Source organism: Haliotis rubra, unplaced genomic scaffold (genome assembly GCF_003918875.1).
Source record: "Haliotis rubra isolate DU_JTF1 unplaced genomic scaffold, ASM391887v1 Scf832, whole genome shotgun sequence".
In the NCBI taxonomy this organism is placed as follows: Eukaryota; Metazoa; Mollusca; class Gastropoda; order Lepetellida; family Haliotidae; genus Haliotis; species Haliotis rubra.
The window spans coordinates 242,518-268,279 of record NW_025767560.1 but is presented as its reverse complement, the minus strand read 5'-3'; the positions used below and the strand labels follow the sequence as shown (position 1 = coordinate 268,279).

At 42.0% G+C, this 25,762-nt stretch overlaps 1 protein-coding gene and 1 long non-coding RNA gene across 2 annotated transcripts in view; one reads left to right on the top strand and one right to left on the bottom strand.

Moving 5' to 3' along the window:
* Positions 1-25,762, bottom strand: part of LOC124262361 — a 48,798-nt gene that overhangs the window by 10,264 nt on the left and 12,772 nt on the right. The window contains exon 2 of the long non-coding RNA XR_006894566.1: positions 23,968-24,073. This is a non-coding gene — a long non-coding RNA (uncharacterized LOC124262361). The remainder of the gene's footprint in view (positions 1-23,967; positions 24,074-25,762) is intronic.
* LOC124262360 overlaps positions 21,349-25,762 on the top strand; it is an 80,395-nt gene continuing 75,981 nt past the window's right edge. Inside the window, exon 1 of the mRNA XM_046696846.1 lies at positions 21,349-21,635. The gene's annotated coding sequence lies outside the window, so the exon portion shown is untranslated. The remainder of the gene's footprint in view (positions 21,636-25,762) is intronic.

The window sequence follows — 25,762 nt, the reverse complement described above, 5'->3', positions numbered from 1 at the left end:
TGGGGCAGGTTCTCATGAGCAAGACTACTACTGACATGGTGTAACATCAATGGTGCAAGACTACTGACATGTTCTCAATGGTGCAACATTTGGGGCAGGTTCTCATGGGAGCAAGACTACTGACATGTTATCAATGGTGCAACATTTGGGGCAGGTTCCCATGAGAGCAAGACTACTGACATGTTCTCAATGGTGCAACATTTGGGGCAGGTTCTCATGGGAGCAAGACTACTGACATGTTATCAATGGTGCAACATTTGGGGGCAGGTTCCCATGAGAGCAAGACTACTGACATGTTATCAATGGTGCAACATTTGGGGCAGGTTCCCATGAGAGCAAGACTACTGACATGTTCTCATGGAACATTAGGCAGGTTCCTCATGAGAGCAAGACTACTGACATGTTATCAATGGTGCAACATTAGGGGCAGGTTCCCATGAGAGCAAGACTACTGACATGTTCTCAATGGTGCAACATTTGGGGCAGGTTCTCATGGGAGCAAGACTACTGACATGTTATCAATGGTGCAACATTAGGGGCAGGTTCCCATGGGAGCAGGACTACTGGAATGTTCTCAATGGTGCAACATTTGGGGCAGGCTAAAACTGGTGCAACATCTTGGGTAGGTTATTGTTGGTGCAACATTAAGGCAGTTGATCATAAGTAAAGATAAGGAAGATATGATCATCAGTGCAGAACTATGACAGGTGTTCGTGGATGCAACAACAGACACAGCTGCTGGTGCTTATATGGTGGTTTTGTCCTTTGTTGACTGGAAAACGCTGTTTGTCAGTAGACTTTAGTTTAATGGAAATGGACAGTGACAACAACCACAAAGAGATTTGCGCTAATCATATTAGTCATTGTATTGTAAAACCATCACTTATTGCTTTTCATGACACATTTAAACAACTTCTACAATACGATTACAACCACCTATTCTCGTGTTGAAACGCCTTCCTGTTATAAACCAGCTAACAATGTTTAGTTTAATCAAAAATGTTAGTTTTGGTTAAAAAATACATGAGGTTTGGCTGCTGGTGACATCATTGCATGTAAGCTAAGTGGTAGTGTATTTATGCAACTCATTCACAAGTCTGTTCATTCAGATGTTTGATGTGTGAACCTGGCCTGGGAGGTGGTAACTTTGCCAACACAAACACATTGTAACATTCCTTCCGGTATTACCTGGCAGACAGCCTTACACACCAGCAACCATCAGTAGTGGGTTTCCCTCAACACAGTCACAGGTGGGACAACCTTCCTGGCAGCTCTCAACACTGTCACTGGTGGGACAACCTTCCTGGCAGGTCTCAACACTGTCACAGGTGGGACAACCTCCCTTCAAGCTCTCAACACTGTCACAGGTGGGACAACCTTCCTGGCAGGTCTCAACACTGTCACAGGTGGGACAACCTCCCTTCCAGCTCTCAACACTGTCACCGGTGGGACAACCTTCCTGGCAGCCCTCAACACTATCACAGGTGGGACAACCTTCCTTCCAGCTCTCAACACTGTCACAGGTGGGACAACTTCCCTTCCAGCTCTCAACACTGTCACCGGTGGGACAACCTTCCTGGCAGCTCTCAACACTATCACAGGTGGGACAACCTTCCAGGCAGGTCTCAACACTGTCACAGGTGGGACAACTTCCCTGGCAGCTCTCAACACTGTCACTGGTGGGACAACCTTCCTGGCAGCTCTTAACACTGTCACTGGTGGGACAACCTCCCTGGCAGCTCTCAACACTGTCACTGGTGGGACAACCTCCCTTCAAGCTCTCAACACTGTCACTGGTGGGACAACCTTCCTGGCAGCCCTCTACACTGTAATGGTTAGTACAGCCTCCCTGGTAGCCCTCAACATTGTCACAGGTGGGACAACCTCAACACCCTCAGAAGGGATCAGTGTGTGTGCTGTAACACACCGACATTGTACAAAACTTCAGAGGGGATCAGTGTGTGCTGTAACACACCAACATTGTACAACACCTCAGAGGGGATCAGTGTGTGTGCTGTAACACACCGACATTGTACAACACTTCAGAGGGGATCAGTGTGTGTGCTGTAACACACTGACATTGTACAACACCTCAGAGGGGATCAGTGTGTGTGCTGTAACACACCGACATTGTACAACACCTCAGAGGGGATCAGTGTGTGTGCTGTAACACACTGACATTGTACAACACCTCAGAGGGGATCAGTGTGTGCTGTAACACACCGACATTGTACAACACCTCAGAGGGGATCAGTGTGTGTGTGCTGTAACACACTGACATTGTACAACACCTCAGAGGGATCAGTGTGTGTGCTGTAACACAATCGACATTGTACAACACCTCAGAGGGGATCAGTGTGTGTGCTGTAACACACTGACATTGTACAACACCTCAGAGGGATCAGTGTGTGCAGCTGTAACACACCGACATTGTACAACACTTCAGAGGGGATCAGTGTGTGTGCTGTAACACACCGACATTGTACAACACCTCAGAGGGGATCAGTGTGTGTGCTGTAACACACCGACATTGTACAACACCTCAGAGGGGATCAGTGTGTGTGCTGTAACACACCGACATTGTACAACACTTCAGAGGGGATCAGTGTGTGTGCTGTAACACACCGACATTGTACAACACCTCAGAGGGGATCAGTGTGTGTGCTGTAACACACCGACATTGTACAACACTTCAGAGGGGATCAGTGTGTGTGCTGTAACACACCGACATTGTACAACACCTCAGAGGGGATCAGTGTGTGCTGTAACACACCGACATTGTACAACACCTCAGAGGGGATCAGTGTGTGTGCTGTAACACACCGACATTGTACAACACTTCAGAGGGGATCAGTGTGTGTGCTGTAACACACCGACATTGTACAACACCTCAGAGGGGATCAGTGTGTGCTGTAACACACCGACATTGTACAACACTTCAGAGGGGATCAGCGTGAGTGCTGTAACACACCAACATTGTACAACACCTCAGAGGAGATCAGTGTGTGTGCTGTAACACATCGACATTGTACAACACCAGTGCTGTTCAACACACACTTGGAAAGGCATACTTAAAAGCATTCTTTCCCTTAGAAGATGACTTTTTGGCAAAAGAACAAGATGAGGCTGTTATAATTGTATTCACGTTCAGCTTGAACACTGTTATTACATTCTTACCTCGTTAAAATCAATATCAGCTTTGTGGAAGAGTGAGCTGGGTGTACTTGACATTCAAGTGTTAAAAAAGTCTGGATTGAATTTGAAATACTACACATTCTATCTACATTTGGCTGGTATACCGCCATATCTGATAAATTCTCTCACATAATTAAGTTCTTTTTTACATTAGTAACAATCGTGAAAGACAGTGCAACACTCAGGGTTGGCAGGAGACAGCTGCCATGATGGAATGTGTGCCTGCATGAGTGTATGGCAGCATGCATGCAGTTCGTGTTTCAAGCTGCACTCAGCAACGTTCCATCTATGTGACACTCAGGGATGTAGGAAACAATGCCGAGATCAGACAATGCAGTGACTGATATTGTGAGCACTGTTCCAAGTCATCAGGGTAGGAAACAATGCCAGTCCAAGTTATCAGGGTAGGAAACAATGCCTAGATCAGACAATGCAGTGACTGATATTGTGAGCACTGTTCCAAGTCATCAGGGTAGGAAACAATGCCAGTCCAAGTTATCAGGGTAGGAAACAATGCCTAGATCAGACAATGCAGTGACTGATATTGTGAGCACTGTTCCAAGTCATCAGGGTAGGAAACAATGCCAGTCCAAGTTATCAGGGTAGGAAACAATGCCTAGATCAGACAATGCAGTGACTGATATTGTGAGCACTGTTCCAAGTCATCAGGGTAGGAAACAATGCCAGTCCAAGTTATCAGGGTAGGAAACAATGCCGAGATCAGACAATGCAGTGACTGATGTTGTGAGCACTGTTCCAAGTCATCAGGGTAGGAAACAATGCCTAGATCAGACAATGCAGTGACTGATATTGCACAAGTCATCAGGGTAGTGCCTAGATCAGTGGTATTAGGCACTGCTGCAACATCAGGGTAGAAACAATGCCAGTATCAGGGTATGCAGATCACAATGCAGTGACTGATATTGTGAGCACTGTTCCAAGTCATCAGGGTAGGAAACAATGCCTAGATCAGACAATGCAGTGACTGATATTGTGAGCACTGTTCCAAGTCATCAGGGTAGGAAACAATGCCTAGATCAGACAATGCAGTGACTGATATTGTGAGGACTGTTCCAAGTCATCAGGGTAGGAAACAATGCCAGTCCAAGCAGTGAATATCATCAGGGTAGAAACAATGCCTAGATCAGACAATGCAGTGACTGATATTGAGAGCACTGTTCCAAGTTATCAGGGTAGGAAACAATGCCTAGATCAGACAATGCAGTGACTGATATTGTGAGCACTGTTCCAAGTCATCAGGGTAGGAAACAATGCCTAGATCAGACAATGCAGTGACTGATATTGTGAGCACTGTTCCAAGTCATCAGGGTAGGAAACAATGCCTCAATGCAGTGACTGATATTGTGAGGACTGTTCCAAGTCATCAGGGTAGGAAACAATGCCTAGATCAGACAATGCAGTGACTGATATTGTGAGCACTGTTCCAAGTCATCAGGGTAGGAAACAATGCCTAGATCAGACAATGCAGTGACTGATATTGTGAGCACTGTTCCAAGTTATCAGGGTAGGAAACAATGCCTAGATCAGACAATGCAGTGACTGATATTGAGAGCACTGTTCCAAGTCATCAGGGTAGGAAACAATGCCTAGATCAGACAATGCAGTGACTGATATTGTGAGCACTGTTCCAAGTTATCAGGGTAGGAAACAATGCCTAGATCAGACAATGCAGTGACTGATATTGTAAGCACTGTTCCAAGTCATCAGCATATCATGAGCTTCCAGCAACTCCATTTTACCACTTTAAGAGTCTCTGATGATTTCTGCATTTTGTACAGTCAGGGGAAAAAAGTTCCATTCGCAAAATGTGCCTTTTGGTGTGCAGCAAAAACATTAATAGAACTCATTGTGTTATTTTTATTAAATTTGGAGGAACCCAACTAGACTGGAAAGTTGCCAAACAATATCATGCTTTCATCTCAGGACAAAAACACAATTGCACCACAAACCTAAATAACCCACAACTGCACAAAATGGTATGTATTTGAAATGTGATGAATGAAATTCAATTCTCAAGGTATCTTAGTTCTTCTTACAAAAGTAAGCTGAGTTTAGGTAGAGTTCCTTGATTGTTAGTCAAAACTATTCAAAATATGGTATTTAAAGCTATTAAGGCAGCGAAACCCAAGGGTGGAACTTTCGCGGAGGTATAGACGGTGCCAGTGTGCTGGGGTGAGAGGTCAGTGATAGGAACTATTTGTAGGAACCCACTGAGTTAACTTATCAGCCCTCCAGGAAACACATTAGTTAAGTCATGTGTTTATGTTTGCTTAAACAGTACAGTTTGTTTGGTAAACACCCAGAGCTGTTGAATGATGCGAGTGTCACCCAATCCAACTCCTGTGGTCAATATGATATCTTCCTCAAGACACATTATAAATGCGGTGTTTAAATAGTTCTACTGCATCCTACATTAATGGCCATGTTAATTTACAGTCTGACATGGCATAACTTATATTACTTAACTTAACATCCTCATAATATATTAATAAAATGTAATAATATATTTATTATAACTCTAAACTTATTATCATCCAGGTAATATCTAAATGAGAAATGAGAAGGGACCACCCACATAGTCAGTTCCGTTCATCGCCTGATCAGGAAGACCTGAACTAAGCTTCACTATATTTTGCTCTATTTCATGAATATACTTGATTTATGAGACACAAATTATGGAACCTTTAATATGAAGTTAACTGCTGACATGTTACAAGAGAATGGTCTGTTATCAGACACATTGTTCACAGGTTATAAATCAAATATTGTCAAATCATGACCAGTGAAGATCCGGGTTAAAATGGGTCTTCAGCAATCCATGCTTGTCGTAAGAGGCCACAAACAAGAACGGGTGGTTAGGCTCGCTGACTTGGTTGACACATGTCATTGCATCCCAATTGTGTAGATTGATGCTCATGCTGTGGATCACTGGATTGACTGGTTCATAATCAATTATTTACAGACTGCTGTCATACAGCTGGAATATTGCTAAACAAACACAACAAAGAAACAAATTATCAAATAAAAAAACTGCATTCAACAGATTTCTCCTAAGGATTTATAGCAAGTACTCCAATAGCCTGTAGATCTGACCTTCTACAGGTCACACAAAACCTGTAAGTTTGATATGGTACATAACAAACACTACTTGCCACCATATCCACTCATTAACACCGTTTCAGTAATTACATCCAAAACACCTTGCCTGCATGTAACATTAGTCTCTCACCTTGACCTCATATATCATCAAGATCACATATTACACCAATATGTCACATATCACAGACACTCTAACACTGAAATAGAGTAATTCAAAGAGATACCTGGCAATCACATCATTTCACAGACACACCTTCGTCACGTCTTGAAGCAACTCCCCAAACTACATGGCACTCGTAAAGTCCAAAGTGTCAGACTTCTTGAGACCTGACTAATGGCTCTCTCTTACAGTCTGATTGTATTCTGATTAGTTTGGGCATCCGGTGTCTGGTCATGATAATACTTTCCACACCACTGGTTACTCTGACAGATGGCTGGGATCTTCATAAGCCTCTCAATACAGTGCTTGTTACAGGATTCAATTGCTGTCTGGACCAGGCATGCAGTCACTATACTCCACCAACATGATGATTAAACTGTATCAACAGTCTCCTAATTTAGAACAACTCCCCAATCATCAGCAAGGAAAATAAGACACCAACCATTGTACAATTTGGGTGAATTTTTAATAAGATTAAGTTATTCCTGAAAGTGTGGAGAAAATATGCTTCTGGAAGAAACTGTCTGTGACCAAATATCCCAGACGAACACCACAATACATGGCCTGTATCTAAGTAACATTGACAAAGCAACTACCTGAGTGAGTGAGTGAGTGAGTGAGTGTGAGTGAGTGTGAGTGTGTGTGTGTGTGTGTGTGTGTGTGTGTGTGTGTGTGTGTGTGTGTTCTACTACCCACTTTTAGTAATATTCCAGCCATATCACGGCAGGGGACACCAGAAATGGGCTTTACACATTGTACCATTTGAGGAATCAAACCTGGGTCTTTAGTGTGACAAGCGAACGATTTAACCATTAGGCCACCCCAACTCCCCACAACTACCGCAGAGTGATAAATAGTAAATTGAAAGACAAAGAAAAAGCAAACCACTCAGAATATTTCTATATGTAGAGCAACAGACATAAAGATGAAATGCAACTATTATCAACAGGTGTTCTAAATCTAGTATGTCTTACACCACTCAGAATTATTATTAACAGGAAACATATTCCTCACAACTAGCTATGATAGGTTGACCTGACCTTGTTGTGGCTTGTATATGATATGATATGTACATGGTATATATATTTCTAAAAATAGTGTTTTTGAGACGTGTGTATTAGATGTGTGCCACACGTGTGTGTCATGTTTGAGGGAGATGTGTTTACAAGTAGATGTGTATTTCTATTAGTTGTGTAACTGCATGTGTGTTCCAACTAGGCATGGGTACTGGATGTGACTTCTTGTGGATCATGAGTGTTTAGGTACAGTTTCATGCAGGAACTAGCCCTGCATCAGAGATGCATATGAATCTGCATGTGAAACATGTGTTTCTGGTCGTTCATGGAGTTACCATTGACTAGGCAGGTGTATTACTGCAATGGTAATCTCTGTGACTGTTTCCACATTTCAATAAATTTCTTTATGATTTCTAGTTCATTGAAAATAGTTTAGTTTGGTCAACAATCCTCCCATAGAACCAGGAAATCCTTGAATAGAAGATAGTCACAAATATCTGTAACAGTGTACTGACTATGATCTATAACAATTTTCCATTGTTGTACATTTGTAAGGAACTAAGAACTAACAGAATTTGGGTATGTTGACTGGGGAGAGTTGAGTGAGGTTTTTGTCTGCTTTTGGCAGTACTGCAGAGAATCCTGAAGCATCCCCATGTATATTGAAATAGAAACTAAAAATATTAGCAGCATTACAACATCCTGAGTTAACCAAACACATATTTGAGTGAGTGAGTGAGTGTTTTAATGTTTTCAACCCCCAAATAAGTAATGCTCCATCTATACCACATTAACATGTCATGATGACAGACATTGATATGAATCACAGAATCCCATCCATTTTGACTCAATTGCTCCTCATAATGAGCAATGTGATTCTGGGAATATATTCTAACTGTTTGGTTCCTCAAATATTTTTGATTATTATGTCTAAGGAGATAACACAAGCAACTAACAAATACCACCCACAAAACCTTACTGCTTGGGCACCAATACAAAGAGATGGTCTGGTCTGGTGAGCTACAGCTAAATTATTTGGCAAGTCTGAATTGGGTGGAAACTGCTGTGCTCATCCTGAAAGAAGCACTTCGTCTTCAGTTGTGACGAGCTTGGATGAATGTTGTCATTACTGGAGGCCAATCAGGCCACAGACACCACACACCATTGTGGACCAAAACTGTCACCCAGTGGTGTTAGTTTTCAGACCTTTCATAAGATCTAGTGGAATCAGATAGAATCAAGATATTACATGAAATAAATTGCCCCTCCTTGACTGGGTGCCTGTGGCAAGGACCAGACAATTAAACAGTATACAGTACAAGTCAGGGTGACCCTCTTGGCTCTAATCAGGAACATGTCTCCCAGCACCTGCAGACTTAGTCAATTCTTCCCAATAAAACATCAACTCTTGATTTCAGACTTTTTGGTCTCACTGTAGTTCCAGATTGCATTACTTCTCTGTAATCACTGTCTACACCTTGGCCACACTTTATCTACTCCAGTGTTCAGGCTTCTCCTTTCACAGTAATAGAGGTGTCATGTACAGCCTTGGTCCTCTGTGATGAACTGTCATGTACAATCTGGATTCTCTGTGATGAACTGTCATGTAAAGCCTTGGTCCTCTGTGATGAACTGTCATGTACAATCTGGATTCTCTGTGATGAACTGTCATGTACAGCCTTGGTCCTCTGTGATGAACTGTCATGTACAATCTGGATTCTCTTCCTCTGTGATGAACTGTCATGTACAATCTGGATTCTCTGTGATGAACTGTCATGTACAGCCTTGGTCCTCTGTGATAACTTGTCATGTACAGCCTTGGTCCTCTGTGATGAACTGTCATTTACAGTCAGGGTCCTCTGTGATAACTTGTCATGCACAGTCTGGGTCCTCTGTGATAACTTGTCATGCACAGTCTGGGTCCTCTGTGATAACTTGTCATGCACAGTCAGGGTCCTCTGTGATGAACTGTAATGTACAGTCTGGGTCCTCTGTGATAACTTGTCATGTACAGTCTGGGTCCTCTGTGATGAACTTGTCATGTACAGTCTGGGTCCTCTGTGATAACTTGTCATGTACAGTCTGGGTCCTCTGTGATGAACTGTCATGCACAGTCTGGGTCCTCTGTGATGAACTGTCATGTACAGTCAGGGTCCTCTGTGATGAACTGTCATGTACAGTCAGTGTACTCTGTGATGAACTGTCATGTACAGTCAGTGTACTCTGTGATGAACTGTCATGTACAGTCAGTGTACTCTGTGATGAACTGTCATGTACAGTCAGTGTACTCTGTGATGAACTGTCATGTACAGTCAGTGTACTCTGTGATGACCTGTCATGGGTCTGTGATGAACTGTCATGTACAGTCAGTGTACTCTGTGATGAACTGTCATGTACAGTCAGTGTACTCTGTGATGAATTGTCATGTACAGTCAGTGTACAGTCAGTGTACTCTGTGATGACCTGTCATGTACAGTCAGTGTACTCTGTGATGAATTGTCATGTACAGTCAGTGTACTCTGTGATGACCTGTCATGTACAGTCAGTGTACTCTGTGATGAATTGTCATGTACAGTCAGGGTCCTCTGTGATGAACTGTCATGTACAGTCAGAGTACTCTGTGATGAATTGTCATATACAGTCAGGGTCCTCTGTGATGAACTGTAATGTACAGTCAGTGTACTCTGTGATGAACTGTCATGTACAGTGGGTCCTCTGTGATGACCTGTCATGTACAGTCAGTGTACTCTGTGATGACCTGTCATGTACAGTCAGTGTACTCTGTGATGAATTGTCATATACAGTCAGGGTCCTCTGTGATGAACTGTAATGTACAGTCAGTGTACTCTGTGATGAACTGTCATGTACAGTCAGGGTCCTCTGTGATGAACTGTCATGTACAGTCAGTGTACTCTGTGATGACCTGTCATGTACAGTCAGTGTACTCTGTGATGACCTGTCATGTACAGTCAGTGTACTCTGTGATGACCTGTCATGTACAGTCAGTGTACTCTGTGATGAATTGTCATGTACAATCAGGGTCCTCTGTGATGAACTGCAATGTACAGTCAGTGTACTCTGTGATGAACTGTGATGTACAATCAGGGTCCTCTGTAATGAACTGCCATGTACAGTCAGTGTACTCTGTGATGAACTGTAATGTACAGTCAGGGTCCTCTGTGATGAACTGTCATATACAGTCAGGGTCCACTGTGATGAACTGTCATTTACAGTCGGGGTCCTCTGTGATGAACTGTCATGTACAGTCAGTGTACTCTGTGATGAACTGTAATGTACAGTCAGGGTCCTCTGTGATGAACTGTCATTTACAGTCAGGGTCCTCTGTGATGAGCTGTCATGCACAGTCAGTTCACTCTGTGATGAACTGTCATGTACAGTCGGGGTCCTCTGTGATGAACTGTCATGTACAGTCAGGGTCCACTGTGATGAACTGTCATGTACAGTCAGGGTCCACTGTGATGAACTGTCATGTACAGTCAGGGTCCTCTGTGATGAACTGTCATGTACAGTCAGTGTCCTCTGTGATGAACTGTAATGTACAGTCAGGGTCCTCTGTGATGAACTGTCATGTACAGTCAGTGTCCTCTGTGATGAACTGTAATGTACAGTCAGGGTCCTCTGTGATGAACTGTCATGCACAGTCAGTGTCCTCTGTGATGAACTGTCATGCACAGTCAGTGTCCTCTGTGATGAACTGTAATGTACAGTCAGTGTACTCTGTGATCAACTGTGATGAACTGTCATGCACAGTCATGGTCCTCTGTGATGAATTGTCATGTAAAGTCAGGATCCTGGGTCAGGGACCTGAACTTAAAGTCAATACTTACAAGGTTTTATATTAATTATCACTCTGTAACATCTTGATAAGGGGGGAAAGCCTGAAGGGACGCCCATCGGTTCACTTCTTTCATGAAACTCATCAGAATAGCATGAATCTGTGATTTTAACCCACAATCAAAGGATCCTTGCATGCTCCGGGACATAACTCTGCACAGCAATATGTGTCACCATACCCAACTGGGTCATCTAGCTGTTGTCAAATAAAGTGGCCTACTCTGTTTGTTTATGTGAGTAAGAATATAAGGCATTAACTGTAGCAAGAGCATGTCCAGCCCAGATACTGCATGCATCTCGTGGAGCTGGAACAAGGCAAACTATCAAACAGCTTGTTATCATTGAAGGGCTTTTGGGTAAAAAACTTCAACTACCACATGTTTTTTGTCCAAGATGCACCGAAATGAAACACATGTTGTGATTGTTTCCCACTCCACCCTTTCTGGGTGAATGTCAGCCCTGCACAGGTTATCTGCTAGGTGTGGGTCTGCACATACCGGCCCGGCCAGACCATGCAGATCTACACACACACACACACACAAGGTCACACATGTGTTCCGTGCAATACAGAGACGGATCAAACACTCTAATGTGAACAGTATGTGGTCATAATCGCTCTGGAAACTCACAGCTTTTGTCCATGATGAAAATTTGGAATTAATCTGTTTTTAAGTTAAATGTGAATCTAATTTATTTTGCTGTCAGAACTTTGAAAAATTATTATATTAATGTTTCTGAAATTGAAATCAATTTAACTGGGCACCTATGCATTTCATTGATAAGACCAGTGTAAAATTGTATAGCAGTGTTGTGTGAGTTGCACATGGAAGTACCTTGATACAGTAGTGTTGTGTGAGTTGTTTCAAAAGCTGGTGTCTTGACGTAGTAGTCATGTGTGAGTTGTTTAAAAAGCAGGTGTCTTGATACAGTAGAGTTGTGTGACAGAGTTGTTTAAAAAGCAGGTGTCTTGATATAGTAGTGTCGTGTGAGTTGTTTAAAAAGCTGGTGTCTTGATATAGTAGTGTTCTGTGAGTTGTTTAAAAAGCAGGTGTCTTGATGTAGTAGAGTTGTGTGACAAAGTTGTTTAAAAAGCAGGTGTCTTGATATAGTAGAGTTATGTGACGGAGTTGCTTAAAAAGCAGGTGTCTTGATGTAGTTGTGTGAGTTGTTTAAAAAACAGGTGTCTTGATATAGCAGTGTTGTGCGAGTTGTTTAAAAAGCAGGTGTCTTGATATAGTAGCGTTCTGTGAGTTCCTTGAAAAGCAGGTGTCTTGATATAGTAGTGTTCTGTGAGTTGTTTAAAAAACAGGTGTCTTGATATAGTAGTGTTCTGTGAGTTGTTTAAAAGCAGGTGTCTTGATATAGTAGTGTTCTGTGAGTTGTTTAAAAGCAGTTGTCTTGATATAGTAGTGTTCTGTGTGTTGTTTAAAAAGCAGGTGTCTTGATATAGTAGTGTTCTGTGAGCTGTTTAAAAAGCAGGTGTCTTGATATAGTAGTGTTCTGTGAGCTGTTTAAAAAGCAGGTGTCTTGTTGGAGTGATGCTGTTTGAGTTGCACGTACTGGTGCATGTAGGTGCCTTGACGCAATAATCTTGTGTGAGCTGTGCATGCTGGTGTCTTGACTGAGCGATGTATGCACATGTATGTGTGTGTTATGTTTTAGTGAATGTTATGTGTGAGCCATGTTTAATGATTGGATGTGTTTGGTTGCATGCATACAGAATGTTAGTCTGTCTCACAGTCCCTGAACCACATTATTTTCCCTACTGCCTAGCCCTCCCTGCAATGCGAAAGACCTAAATGAAGCAAGTCTAAATTTCATCAGGTTTAGGCCTCTGAATCTCTGGTGGCCCTGGGGCTCCTTTTAAAATTAAATGGGTTTATTTGTTGCTATCAAAATTATATATATTCAGAGACTAAGCATTAGTCTACCAGAATGTGTGTGATGATGTGCTGGCGTGTGTTTCATGTGAAAGTGTGTTGTAGGATGATGAATGGTGAGTGTGTGTTTCATGTGAAAGTGTGTTGTAGGATGATGAATGGTGAGTGTGTGTTTCATGTGAAAGTGTGTTGTAGGATGATGTGCTGGCGTGTGTTTCATGTGAAAGTGTGTTGCAGGATGATGTGCTGGCGTGTGTATCATGTGAAAGTGTGTTGTAGGATGATGTGCTGGCGTGTGTTTCATGTGAAAGTGTGTTGTAGGATGATGTGCTGGTGTGTGTTTCATGTGAAAGTGTGTTGTAGGATGATGAATGCTGTCATGTGTTTCATGTGAAAGTGTGTTGTAGGATGATGAATGGTGAGTGTGTGTTTCATGTTAGTATGTGTGAATGCATACATGAATGCGTTTGTGTGCACAGGCATGTGTGTGCATGCATGTGTGTGTGTGAGCATGTGTGTGTGAGCATGTGTGTGGATTATAGGATTCTGACCATGTGGAGAGCATCCATCCTGAGCTACTCAGCTCACCCAGCAGTAAATGGCAATAAAATACAAACATAAGTAACATCAGCCTTTAGATTTACACACTCAGGGGAAGAAATCAATGGCTCCCCTCCCTATCAAAGACCTGTTCTTCCACAGCACTTCTCATCTCATTGATAGTTTTCTTTATTGTTGGCCTGTTAGTGAACCCTTGTGCCTAGAGATGAACCAGCACAGATACACTGACTAGAACCGGTGCTTGTCCCACTGATCGGCCAATCAATAACCAGCACATCAATGCAGGACGTTACTTTAGAGATCACTTGACTTACTGCAGCAAATCAGCCAAACTAACACAACAATTTAGGAAGCATTTTTAATAATGAGGCTTATACTTCTAACAAAATCAATATGAGATTCTACATTGGGAAGGAGGCTTGTGTATGCAACAGCCACTCCTGGTGTATGAAAGGACATCTATGGAACTGTGGGTAAGGAATATGAATAATTGAAGAACTACTGAAAACTGCAATGCCACATCCTGCAGACAGACATAAATGTTGAGCTAGACTTACAGGCAGCTACCCTGCTACAAGCAATTCAAGATTTATAGTCAGAATTTGGCTATACAAACATTCTATCAAAACACAGCAACATATATCACCACTCACAACTTCTCATCTGGGTCTATACTACTTTAATCCTGTGTACATATCTGAAAATGTGTTTAACCGGTACTGGTACAAGGTGGACTAAAGATGGTTATATCCCATGCTGTATATATACTGGCACCACACATACAAGAGAGGGCTATATCCCATGCTGTATATATACTGGCACCACACATACAAGAGAGGGCTATATCCCATCCTGTATATATACTGGCACCACACATACAAGAGAGGGCTATATCCCATCCTGTATATATACTGGCACCACACATACAAGAGAGGGCTATATCCCATCCTGTATATATATACTGGCACCACACATACAAGAGAGGGCTATATCCCATCCTGTATATATACTGGCACCACACATACAAGAGAGGGCTATATCCCATGCTGTATATATACTGGCACCACACACAAGAGAGGGCTATATCCCATCCTGTATATATACTGGCACCACACATACAAGAGAGGGCTATATCCCATGCTGTATATATACTGGCACCACACATACAAGAGAGGGCTATATCCCATCCTGTATATATACTGGCACCACACATACAAGAGAGGGCTATATCCCATGCTGTATATATACTGGCATCACACATACAAGAGAGGGTTATATCCCATGCTGTATATATACTGGCACCACACATACAAGAGAGGGCTATATCCCATCCTGTATATATACTGGCACCACACATACAAGAGAGGGCTATATCCCATCCTGTATATATACTGGCACCACACATACAAGAGAGGGCTATATCCCATGCTGTATATATACTGGCACCACACATACAAGAGAGGGCTATATCCCATGCTGTATATATACTACTGGCACCACATACAAGAGAGGGCTATATCCCATGCTGTATATATATACTGGCACCACACATACAAGAGAGGGCTATATCCTGGCATCCTGTATATATGCTGGCACCACACATACAAGAGAGGCTATATCCCATGCTGTATATATACAGGCACCACACATACAAGAGGGGTTATATCCCATGCTGTATATATACTGGCACCACACATACAAGAGAGGGCTATATCCCATCCTGTATATATACTGGCACCACACATACAAGAGAGGGCTATATCCCATCCTGTATATATACTGGCACCACACATACAAGAGAGGGCTATATCCCATGCTGTATATATATACTGGCACCACACATACAAGAGAGGGCTATATCCCATCCTGTATATATACTGGCACCACACATACAAGAGAGGGCTATATCCCATCCTGTATATATATACTGGCACCACACATACAAGAGAGGGTTATATCCCATGCTGTATATATACTGGCACCACACATACAAGAGAGGGCTATATCCCATGCTGTATATACAATCAGGCCGCGGTAATCCGGTCCTCGTTAATCCGAATCCACCGACTTCCGAACGCTACTCACTGGGCACCAAATCATCTCCCTATATATTGTATATAATTGACACCTCGTTAGTCCGATGATTCAGTTTCCGCCTCCGAACGCTGGTCAGTCGGAACGGATTGGACTAATTAAGTTGTAAACAGCTGCGTTAATCCGAACGATTGAAGTTGACCGCGCTGCTGACTGGTCCACCCAAAGTGACACGTTGTTTGTTTAGCGACTTAGCGACTCATCCCTTTGATCCCTTTATCATAAGTGATAGGGAAATTTCGACGACCACGCTGTTTCGGGAAAGACTTCAATCCAGAAATATATGCTCGGTACCGTTTCAACACGAATTAAAATTATAAACTATTTTTCGCAATGTTATTGAAAACAATGATTCTCGGACACATGCTTCGGCAGCGGGTCCACAATAACATTGGACAGTATCCATTGCCGTAATATGATTGGCTGCCTTAGGTTACGTGTCTGATTTTGACCAATCACGACCCTTATAGCAGACTGTAGCGAAAAAGCGTCATTAGAAACCAATTTTTATCCAATAAAATCGCTTCTTACAACTGTGAAAATACTCTCGGCAAGGGTTCAGTGATGTTGTTGATGTTCAGAGCTTTCGATCGATACCCGACATCAAACGATTCGCCTCCCATGTTATTCATACGACGCCTCGAAAACGGAGGTATTTTCCGTTGTTATGTCATGTTACCCAGCGGAAAGCCACAGATATCGGGAAATAGGCGACCATACATATTATTTAAGAAATCTTTTTATAATAATTTTCTGATGACGTAAAAATGAAAATATAAAAGAAAAAGGCACGGGCATGTTATGACATGTCACAAATGGAAAAAAAAATCGCCATAGTTTTTGAATAACATTATAAAAATAAACTTCATATTTATCAACAGTAGGATTAGATCTTTTAAATGGTGTATGGAATGTAGTAGCAATAACGTTTTACAAGCTTATAATTTCCTTCATAAACATAGGCTTCATCTATGACCTCAGAGTCTCAAAAGTAAGGAAAGATAACAAGGGGAAGTAACTCGGTGCATATACTGTGGTTTCAGCAGTTCGAACGTTTCACTATCCGAACGTTTATTTAAAAAACCCAAAGTGTTCGTATTAACAAGGTCTGACTGTATACTGGCACCACACATACAAGAGAGGGCTATATCCCATCCTGTATATATACTGGCACAACACATACAAGAGAGGGTTATATCCCATCTTGTATATATACTCGCACCACACATACAAGAGAGGGCTATATCCCATGCTGTACTATACTGGCACCACACATACAAGAGAGGGCTATATCCCATCTTGTATATATACTGGCACCACACATACAAGAGAGGGCTATATCCCATGCTGTATATATATATTGGCACCACACATACAAGAGAGGGCTATATCCCATCCTGTATATATACTGGCACCACACATACAAGAGAGTGCTATATCCCATGCTGTATATATACAGACACCACACATACAAGAGAGGGTTATATCCCATGCTGTATATATACTGGCACCACACATACAAGAGAGGGCTATATCCCATCCTGTATATATACTGGCACCACACATACAAGAGAGGGCTATATCCCATCCTGTATATATACTGGCACCACACATACAAGAGGGGCTATATCCCATGCTGTATATATATACTGGCACCACACATACAAGAGAGGGCTATATCCCATCCTGTATATATACTGGCATCACACATACAAGAGAGGGCTATATCCCATGCTGTATATATATACTGGCACCACACATACAAGAGAGGGCTATATCCCATCCTGTATATATACTGGCACCACACATACAAGAGAGGGCTATATCCCATGCTGTATATATATACTGGCACCACACATACAAGAGAGGGCTATATCCCATCCTGTATATATACTGGCACCACACATACAAGAGAGGGCTATATCCCATGCTGTATATATATACTGGCACCACACATACAAGAGAGGGCTATATCCCATCCTGTATATATACTGGCACCACACATACAAGAGAGGGCTATATCCCATGCTGTATATATATACTGGCACCACACATACAAGAGAGGTTTATATCCCATGCTGTATATATACTGGCACCACACATACAAGAGAGGGCTATATCCCATGCTGTATATACAATCAGGCCGCTGTAATCCGTCCTCGTTAATCCGAATCCACCGACTTCTAACGCTACTCACTGGGCACCAAATCATCTCCCTATATATTGTATATAATTGACACCTCGTTAGTCCGATGATTCAGTTTCCGCCTCCGAACGCTGGTCAGTCGGAACGGATTGGACTAATTAAGTTGTAAACAGCTGCGTTAATCCGAACGATTGAAGTTGACCGCGCTGCTGACTGGTCCACCCAAAGTGACACGTTGTTTGTTTAGCGACTTAGCGACTCATCCCTTTGATCCCTTTATCATAAGTGATAGGGAAATTTCGACGACCACGCTGTTTCGGGAAAGACTTCAATCCAGAAATATATGCTCGGTACCGTTTCAACACGAATTAAAATTATAAACTATTTTTCGCAATGTTATTGAAAACAATGATTCTCGGACACATGCTTCGGCAGCGGGTCCACAATAACATTGGACAGTATCCATTGCCGTAATATGATTGGCTGCCTTAGGTTACGTGTCTGATTTTGACCAATCACGACCCTTATAGCAGACTGTAGCGAAAAAGCGTCATTAGAAACCAATTTTTATCCAATAAAATCGCTTCTTACAACTGTGAAAATACTCTCGGCAAGGGTTCAGTGATGTTGTTGATGTTCAGAGCTTTCGAACGATACCCGACATCAAACGATTCGCCTCCCATGTTATTCATACGACGCTTCGAAAACGTTGTTATGTCATGTTACCCAGCGGAAAGCCACAGATATCGGGAAATAGGCGACCATACATATTATTTAAGAAATCTTTTTATAATAATTTTCTGATGACGTAAAAATGAAAATATAAAAGAAAAAAGGCACGGGCATGTTATGACATGTCACAAATGGAAAAAAAATCGCCATAGTTTTTGAATAACATTATAAAAATAAACTTCATATTTATCAACAGTAGGATTAGATCTTTTAAATGGTGTATGGAATGTAGTAGCAATAACGTTTTACAAGCTTATAATTTCCTTCATAAACATAGGCTTCATCTATGACCTCAGAGTCTCGATAGTAAGGAAAGATATCAAGGGGAAGTAACTCGGTGCATATACTGTGGTTTCAGCAGTTCGAACGTTTCACTATCCGAACGTTTATTTAAAAAAAACAAAGTGTTCGTATTAACGAGGTCTGACTGTATACTGGCACCACACATACAAGAGAGGGCTATATCCCATCCTGTATATATACTGGCACAACACATACAAGAGAGGGTTATATCCCATCTTGTATATATACTGGCACCACACATACAAGAGAGGGCTATATCCCATGCTGTATTATACTGGCACCACACATACAAGAGAGGGCTATATCCCATCTTGTATATATACTGGCACCACACATACAAGTGAGGGCTATATCCCATCCTGTATATATACTGGCACCACACATACAAGAGAGGGCTATATCCCATACTGTATATATACTGGCACCACACATACAAGAGAGGGCTATATCCCATCCTGTATATATATACTGGCACCACACATACAAGAGAGGGCTATATCCCATCCTGTATATATACTGGCACCACACATACAAGAGAGGGTTATATCCCATCCTGTATATATACTGGCACCACACATACAAGAGAGGGCTATATCCCATGCTGTATATATACTGGCACCACACATACAAGAGAGGGCTATATCCCATGCTGTATATATACTGGCACCACACATACAAGAGAGGGCTATATCCCATCCTGTATATATACTGGCACCACACATACAAGAGAGGGCTATATCCCATCCTGTATATATATACTGGCACCACACATACAAGAGAGGGCTATATCCCATCCTGTATATATACTGGCACCACACATACAAGAGAGGGGCTATATCCCATCCTGTATATATACTGGCACCACACATACAAGAGAGGGCTATATCCCATGCTGTATATATACTGGCACCACACATACAAGAGAGGGCTATATCCCATGCTGTATATATACTGGCACCACACATACAAGAGAGGGCTATATCCCATGCTGTATATATACTGGCACCACACATACAAGAGAGGGCTATATCCCATCCTGTATATATACTGGCACCACACATACAAGAGAGGGCTATATCCCATCCTGTATATATACTGGCACCACACATACAAGAGAGGGCTATATCCCATGCTGTATATATATACTGGCACCACACATACAAGAGAGTGGCTATATCCCATGCTGTATATATATACTGGCACCACACATACAAGAGAGGGCTATATCCCATCCTGTATATATACTGGCACCACACATACAAGAGAGGGCTATATCCCATCCTGTATATATACTGGCACCACACATACAAGAGAGGGCTATATCCCATGCTGTATATATACTGGCACCACACATACAAGAGAGGGCTATATCCCATCCTGTATATATATACTGGCACCACACATACAAGAGAGGGTTATATCCCATCCTGTATATATACTGGCACCACACATACAAGAGAGGGCTATATCCTATGCTGTACTATACTGGCACCACACATACAAGAGAGGGCTATATCCCATCTTGTATATATACTGGCACCACACATACAAGAGAGGGCTATATCCCATGCTGTATATATACTGGCACCACACATACAAGAGAGGGTTATATCCCATCCTGTATATATACTGGCACCACACATACAAGAGAGGGCTATATCCCATCCTGTATATATATACTGGCACCACACATACAAGAGAGGGCTATATCCCATCCTGTATATATATACTGGCACCACACATACAAGAGAGGGCTATATCCCATCCTGTATATATACTGGCACCACACATACAAGAGAGGGCTATATCCCATGCTGTATATATACTGGCACCACACATACAAGAGAGGGCTATATCCCATCCTGTATATATACTGGCACCACACATACAAGAGAGGGCTATATCCCATGCTGTATATATACTGGCACCACACATACAAGAGAGGGTTATATCCCATCCTGTATATATACTGGCACCACACATACAAGAGAGGGCTATATCCCATGCTGTATATATACTGGCACCACACATACAAGAGAGGGCTATATCCCATCCTGTATATATACTGGCACCACACATACAAGAGAGGGTTATATCCCATGCTGTATATATACTGGCACCACACATACAAGAGAGGGTTATATCCCATGCTGTATATATACTGGCACCACACATACAAGAGAGGGCTATATCCCATGCTGTACTATACTGGCACCAGACATGCAGTGTAGCAGGCTCGCAGTCTCTAGTGCTGGCAGGGCTGCTGTGTTTACCATTCATAATGGGCCAGTCATGTGATCCACACATCTAATTTGGGACCAATCTGAGATGTAAGTGGCACCAGGCAGGTCTGGAGTAATCATGACTGCTGTGTGGAGTGTAAAGAACATTACAGATATCTGTGCCTCTTGGATCTAAAGGAGATTTATCTTGGCTTTATATCGGACAACTTCCGCACATTTCTCAGCCTAGTAAGGCTGGACCTGTCCTCTCAACTTGAGGCTCAACTTTACACGGAACTGGAAACTGTGTGTGGGCATGACACTGTAACCTAGGCAACTCACACTAATGAGGTAAGTACTTCAATCTCAGTTCTATAACATATCCATGTATGAGTTAACTGGCACCTCAAACTTTTTCTAAACTTCAGTAAGTTCAATGTTTAACTTCTTCATCATCCCAGTCAAAACAATGTCCAATATATAATGTTCTTAACGATGAATATATGGGGATATTACCATCCAGGATATATAGCAAACATGCACCAATCTTATCAACTTCTGACCCCGTCTTCATCACAATCCTGTGAAATAGCTACATGCTGGATACACAACATTACTGTAAATCAACTAGCTCTGATATGGATTTTCCCAAGTTGAGTTTTGCTCAGCATGATGAGTGATTGAGCACAATCCACTGTGAGCACTTCTTACCAACACCACCATAGGAAGATGTTTCTGCAGACTGGTATTGATCTCACAGTGATGGAGAACCGTATCACCTCAGTAAGTTAACATTCTTTCAATCAAAGAACTTCAGTTGCCAGTGTACATGCAGGGATAGGGATTGATGCGGCATATATCCAGACTACAAAGATGATAATTATAGCATTTATATGATATATGAGACAACTCTTCCTACAATATCAAGAGATATCCTACTTAGGTTTAAGAAATGTGTCCGTCTCTCAGCATGAGGAGATGAGTATATGTATCAGTCCATGCATCTTTCCGCACATATAATAACATAATAAATGCAATAAAACAGCCAGATGCTGCCTTCCAAGCTTTGGAAACAATTTTGAGTCCTGGTCTAGATCAATTATTTCTCATCATAAATCAAACTGTTGTATTGATTTGTAGAACAATTTACAAATAGATATATATTCAAGGTTATCATATGAATCTGTTCTCCAAATATTGGTGCCAATATCTGACAGTGTGCCCTGAGGAGATCTACTGTATAGATCCCTTTAATCAATTATATCAACATGTGTTTTTCAAACACAAACCATGCTCTTGATAAACTGTCATTTTGAAACAGAAATAGTTCCAAGTACAAGACTGTTAACATAATTGTTCAGTGCCATCTATCTGTTTCACCCCAACCATCTGTCCAGCCTCTCTATCTGTTTGCTATCTATCTGTTCACCACATCTATCTGTCCAGCCTCTCTATCTGTTTGTCTATCTGTTTGCCTATCTGTCTGTTCACCACATCTATCTGTTTGCCTCTCTATCTGTTCACCACATCTATCTGTCCAGCCTCTCTATCTGTTTGCCTCTCTGTTTGCCTCTCTGTCTGTTCACCACATCTATCTGTTTGCCTCTCTATCTGTTCACCACATCTATCTGTCCAGCCTCTCTATCTGTTTGTCTATCTGTTTGCCTCTCTGTCTGTTCACCACATCTATCTGTCCAGCCTCTCTATCTGTTCACCACATCTATCTGTCCAGCCTCTCTATCTGTTTGTCTATCTGTTTGCCTCTCTGTCTGTTCACCACATCTATCTGTCCAGCCTCTCTATCTGTTCACCACATCTATCTGTCCAGCCTCTCTATCTGTTTGTGTATCTGTTTGCCTCTCTGTCTGTTCACCACATCTATCTGTTTGCCTCTCTGTCTGTTCACCACATCTATCTGTTCAGCCCTTCTATCTGTTCACCACATCTACCAGCACCATCTATTATATTCTGCCATCCAGACCCAGAAACAAATATATCCAATACAGCCCAAGCAGTCTATTATATTTGGATTACTGGAGTTTCTGTAAATGAATAAAGTTTCTCCTCGCCCCTTTCTAATGCATCTTTTCAAATACTTTAAGAACTGTTTCTGTAAAGCATGCAGATTTCAGAGACTATATGTTAGTCTACATCAATCTGTCCAGCCCCCTCAGTCTGTTCAACAGTCTATTCAGCACCATCTACCTGTTCGGCACCATCTATCTGTTCAGTCCACGTGAAGATCCAGGTTAGAATTGGTCTTCAGTAACCCATCCTCATAAGAGGCCACTAACAGGATCGGGTGGTCAGGCTCGCTGACTTGGTTGACACATGTCATTGTATCCCAATTGCTTAGATCGATGCTCATGCTGTCGATCACTTAATTGTCTGGTCCAGACTTGATTATTTACAGACCGCTGCCATATAGCTGGAATATTGCTGAGTGCAGTGTTAAACAACAACCAAACCAAGCCAAAGCCAACTGCAGTCTCTCTCTATTTCTTACTGGGGCGGTGGGGTAGTCTAGTGGTTAAAGCGTCCGCTCGTCACGCCGAAGGCCCGGGTTCGATTCCCCACATGGGTACAATGTGTGACGCCCATTTCTGGTGTCCCCCGCCGTGATATTGCTGTAACATTGCTAAAAGCGGCGTAAAACCCAACTCACTCACTCACTATTTCTTACTGCAGGGAACCAGGCTCCATCTACATCCCTCTTAGTCTGTCTCCCAGATCCTTGAGCATATACTGAAAAAGGAGTCCAACTCAAGTCTTGAATGATTTGGCAAGACCTGAAATTAAATATTGATCTGGACTTGAATTTTACTTTTATTTGGTAGATATGTATCTTAAATGAGACAACTTTACTTTTTGCATAAATGTTAAGTCATGTTTCTCCATACAGCCCATCTGTTGAACTCCTATCTCTCCAGGCCAGTTACTCTCCTCAGACCCATCTATTTGTTCAGACCCTCCGTGTTCCCCCCTCTAACCTGTCACTCTAGAATTTCCTCTGGAAGCCCAGCGATCCCAACATAACTGGGCAGATCGGCTAATCATCTTAAATGGTTCAGCAACAGTTGAATTATCTAATCAGGAATTCCTCTGTGATTCCTGTCTGCTACTGGGCCATGCAGCCTGCCACATGTTGGTTAGGCCACATTGAAGCTTGAACTGTTAACAACCAATTGACCAATAGGCAGAGTGTGTGACTAACGGCCTATTGACCAAGCTTGTCATGAGAAGCTCTCTTTACTTGCAATAATAGCAGCGCCAGCAGATAAACAATCCTGACAAGAAACTCTTTAAATGTCCCTTAGAAAGTTGACACATTATATTATTAAAACACAACCATCTTTTAACCCTCCAGTCGCCATGTCCTGTACTGTGGAACTGTGGGACTGGAGACCTTTGAGCCATTTCTTGTCATGTGAAGTCTCAGTTTCATACTGCATTGATTTTGTTGATGGAAGTATTGACGACAATGAAATATGGTCCAGGCTGGCCAGTTCCAGACATCTGTTCGCCTAAAGTAATATCAACTCACTCTAGGGTGAGTTTGTAATTTAACTGTGTTCCTACGAATACCACTGGGATCCTGGTCGATCCAGTTTGACACAGCTTAGCCCTGACATTGGGAATCCATTACACTTTAAGCAACATAGACATGTTACTTTGTTACAGAAATGTGCAAATAAAAGTGACAAAACCCTTTCCATATCCATCAGAAATCTCCGATAAAAGCAGAGTTGATTGTACGATTCCCCCTACCTGCTACGTCATGAGCATGTGTTTATGAATCACTACCCATTACACAAAGCTGCATTCTTTACAACCTGTTTGTGTTCAGGTTCTGTATCTAGACTAACGCTTGGTTTCTGAATATATATAATTTTGAAAGTAACAAATAAACCCATTTAAATTGAAAAGGATCCCCTGGGAGACCAGAGATTTCTAGACTTGCTGCTTCATTTAGGGCTTTAGCATCATAGGGAGGGTTTGGTAGTAGGGAAATATTATGGTTAAGGGTCTATGAGACAGACTAGTTCTGTATCCTGCAAACCATGCTAATGCTGAATGCTCTGAAAATACAGAAAATTGATAGAAACAACTCTATTTAAATCTTATACAGAGCTCCACTGAGATGGGAGATCAAACCTGTGGAAAAAAATCCAGATTTGCTTCATTAATGGGCTTCAGCATTAAAGTAAGAGTTGGGCAGAAGGGAAAATAATATGGTTCAGGAACTGTGAGACTGCCAGGCATCCACACTCGTCTTTTCCTCTTCTTTCAGACCAAATGTCACAGGCACCCATACTTTATCAGGAAATGCCAACCATTCTGATTTGGGCAGAATCAATACAATATTTTACACCGAATTCTGCCAATACAAAAATAAGTGTAGTACATCATGTATCAGCAAATTTTGTCCACAAAAAACATCAACGTTATTTGGACTCGACATTGACTTCATTCATTGT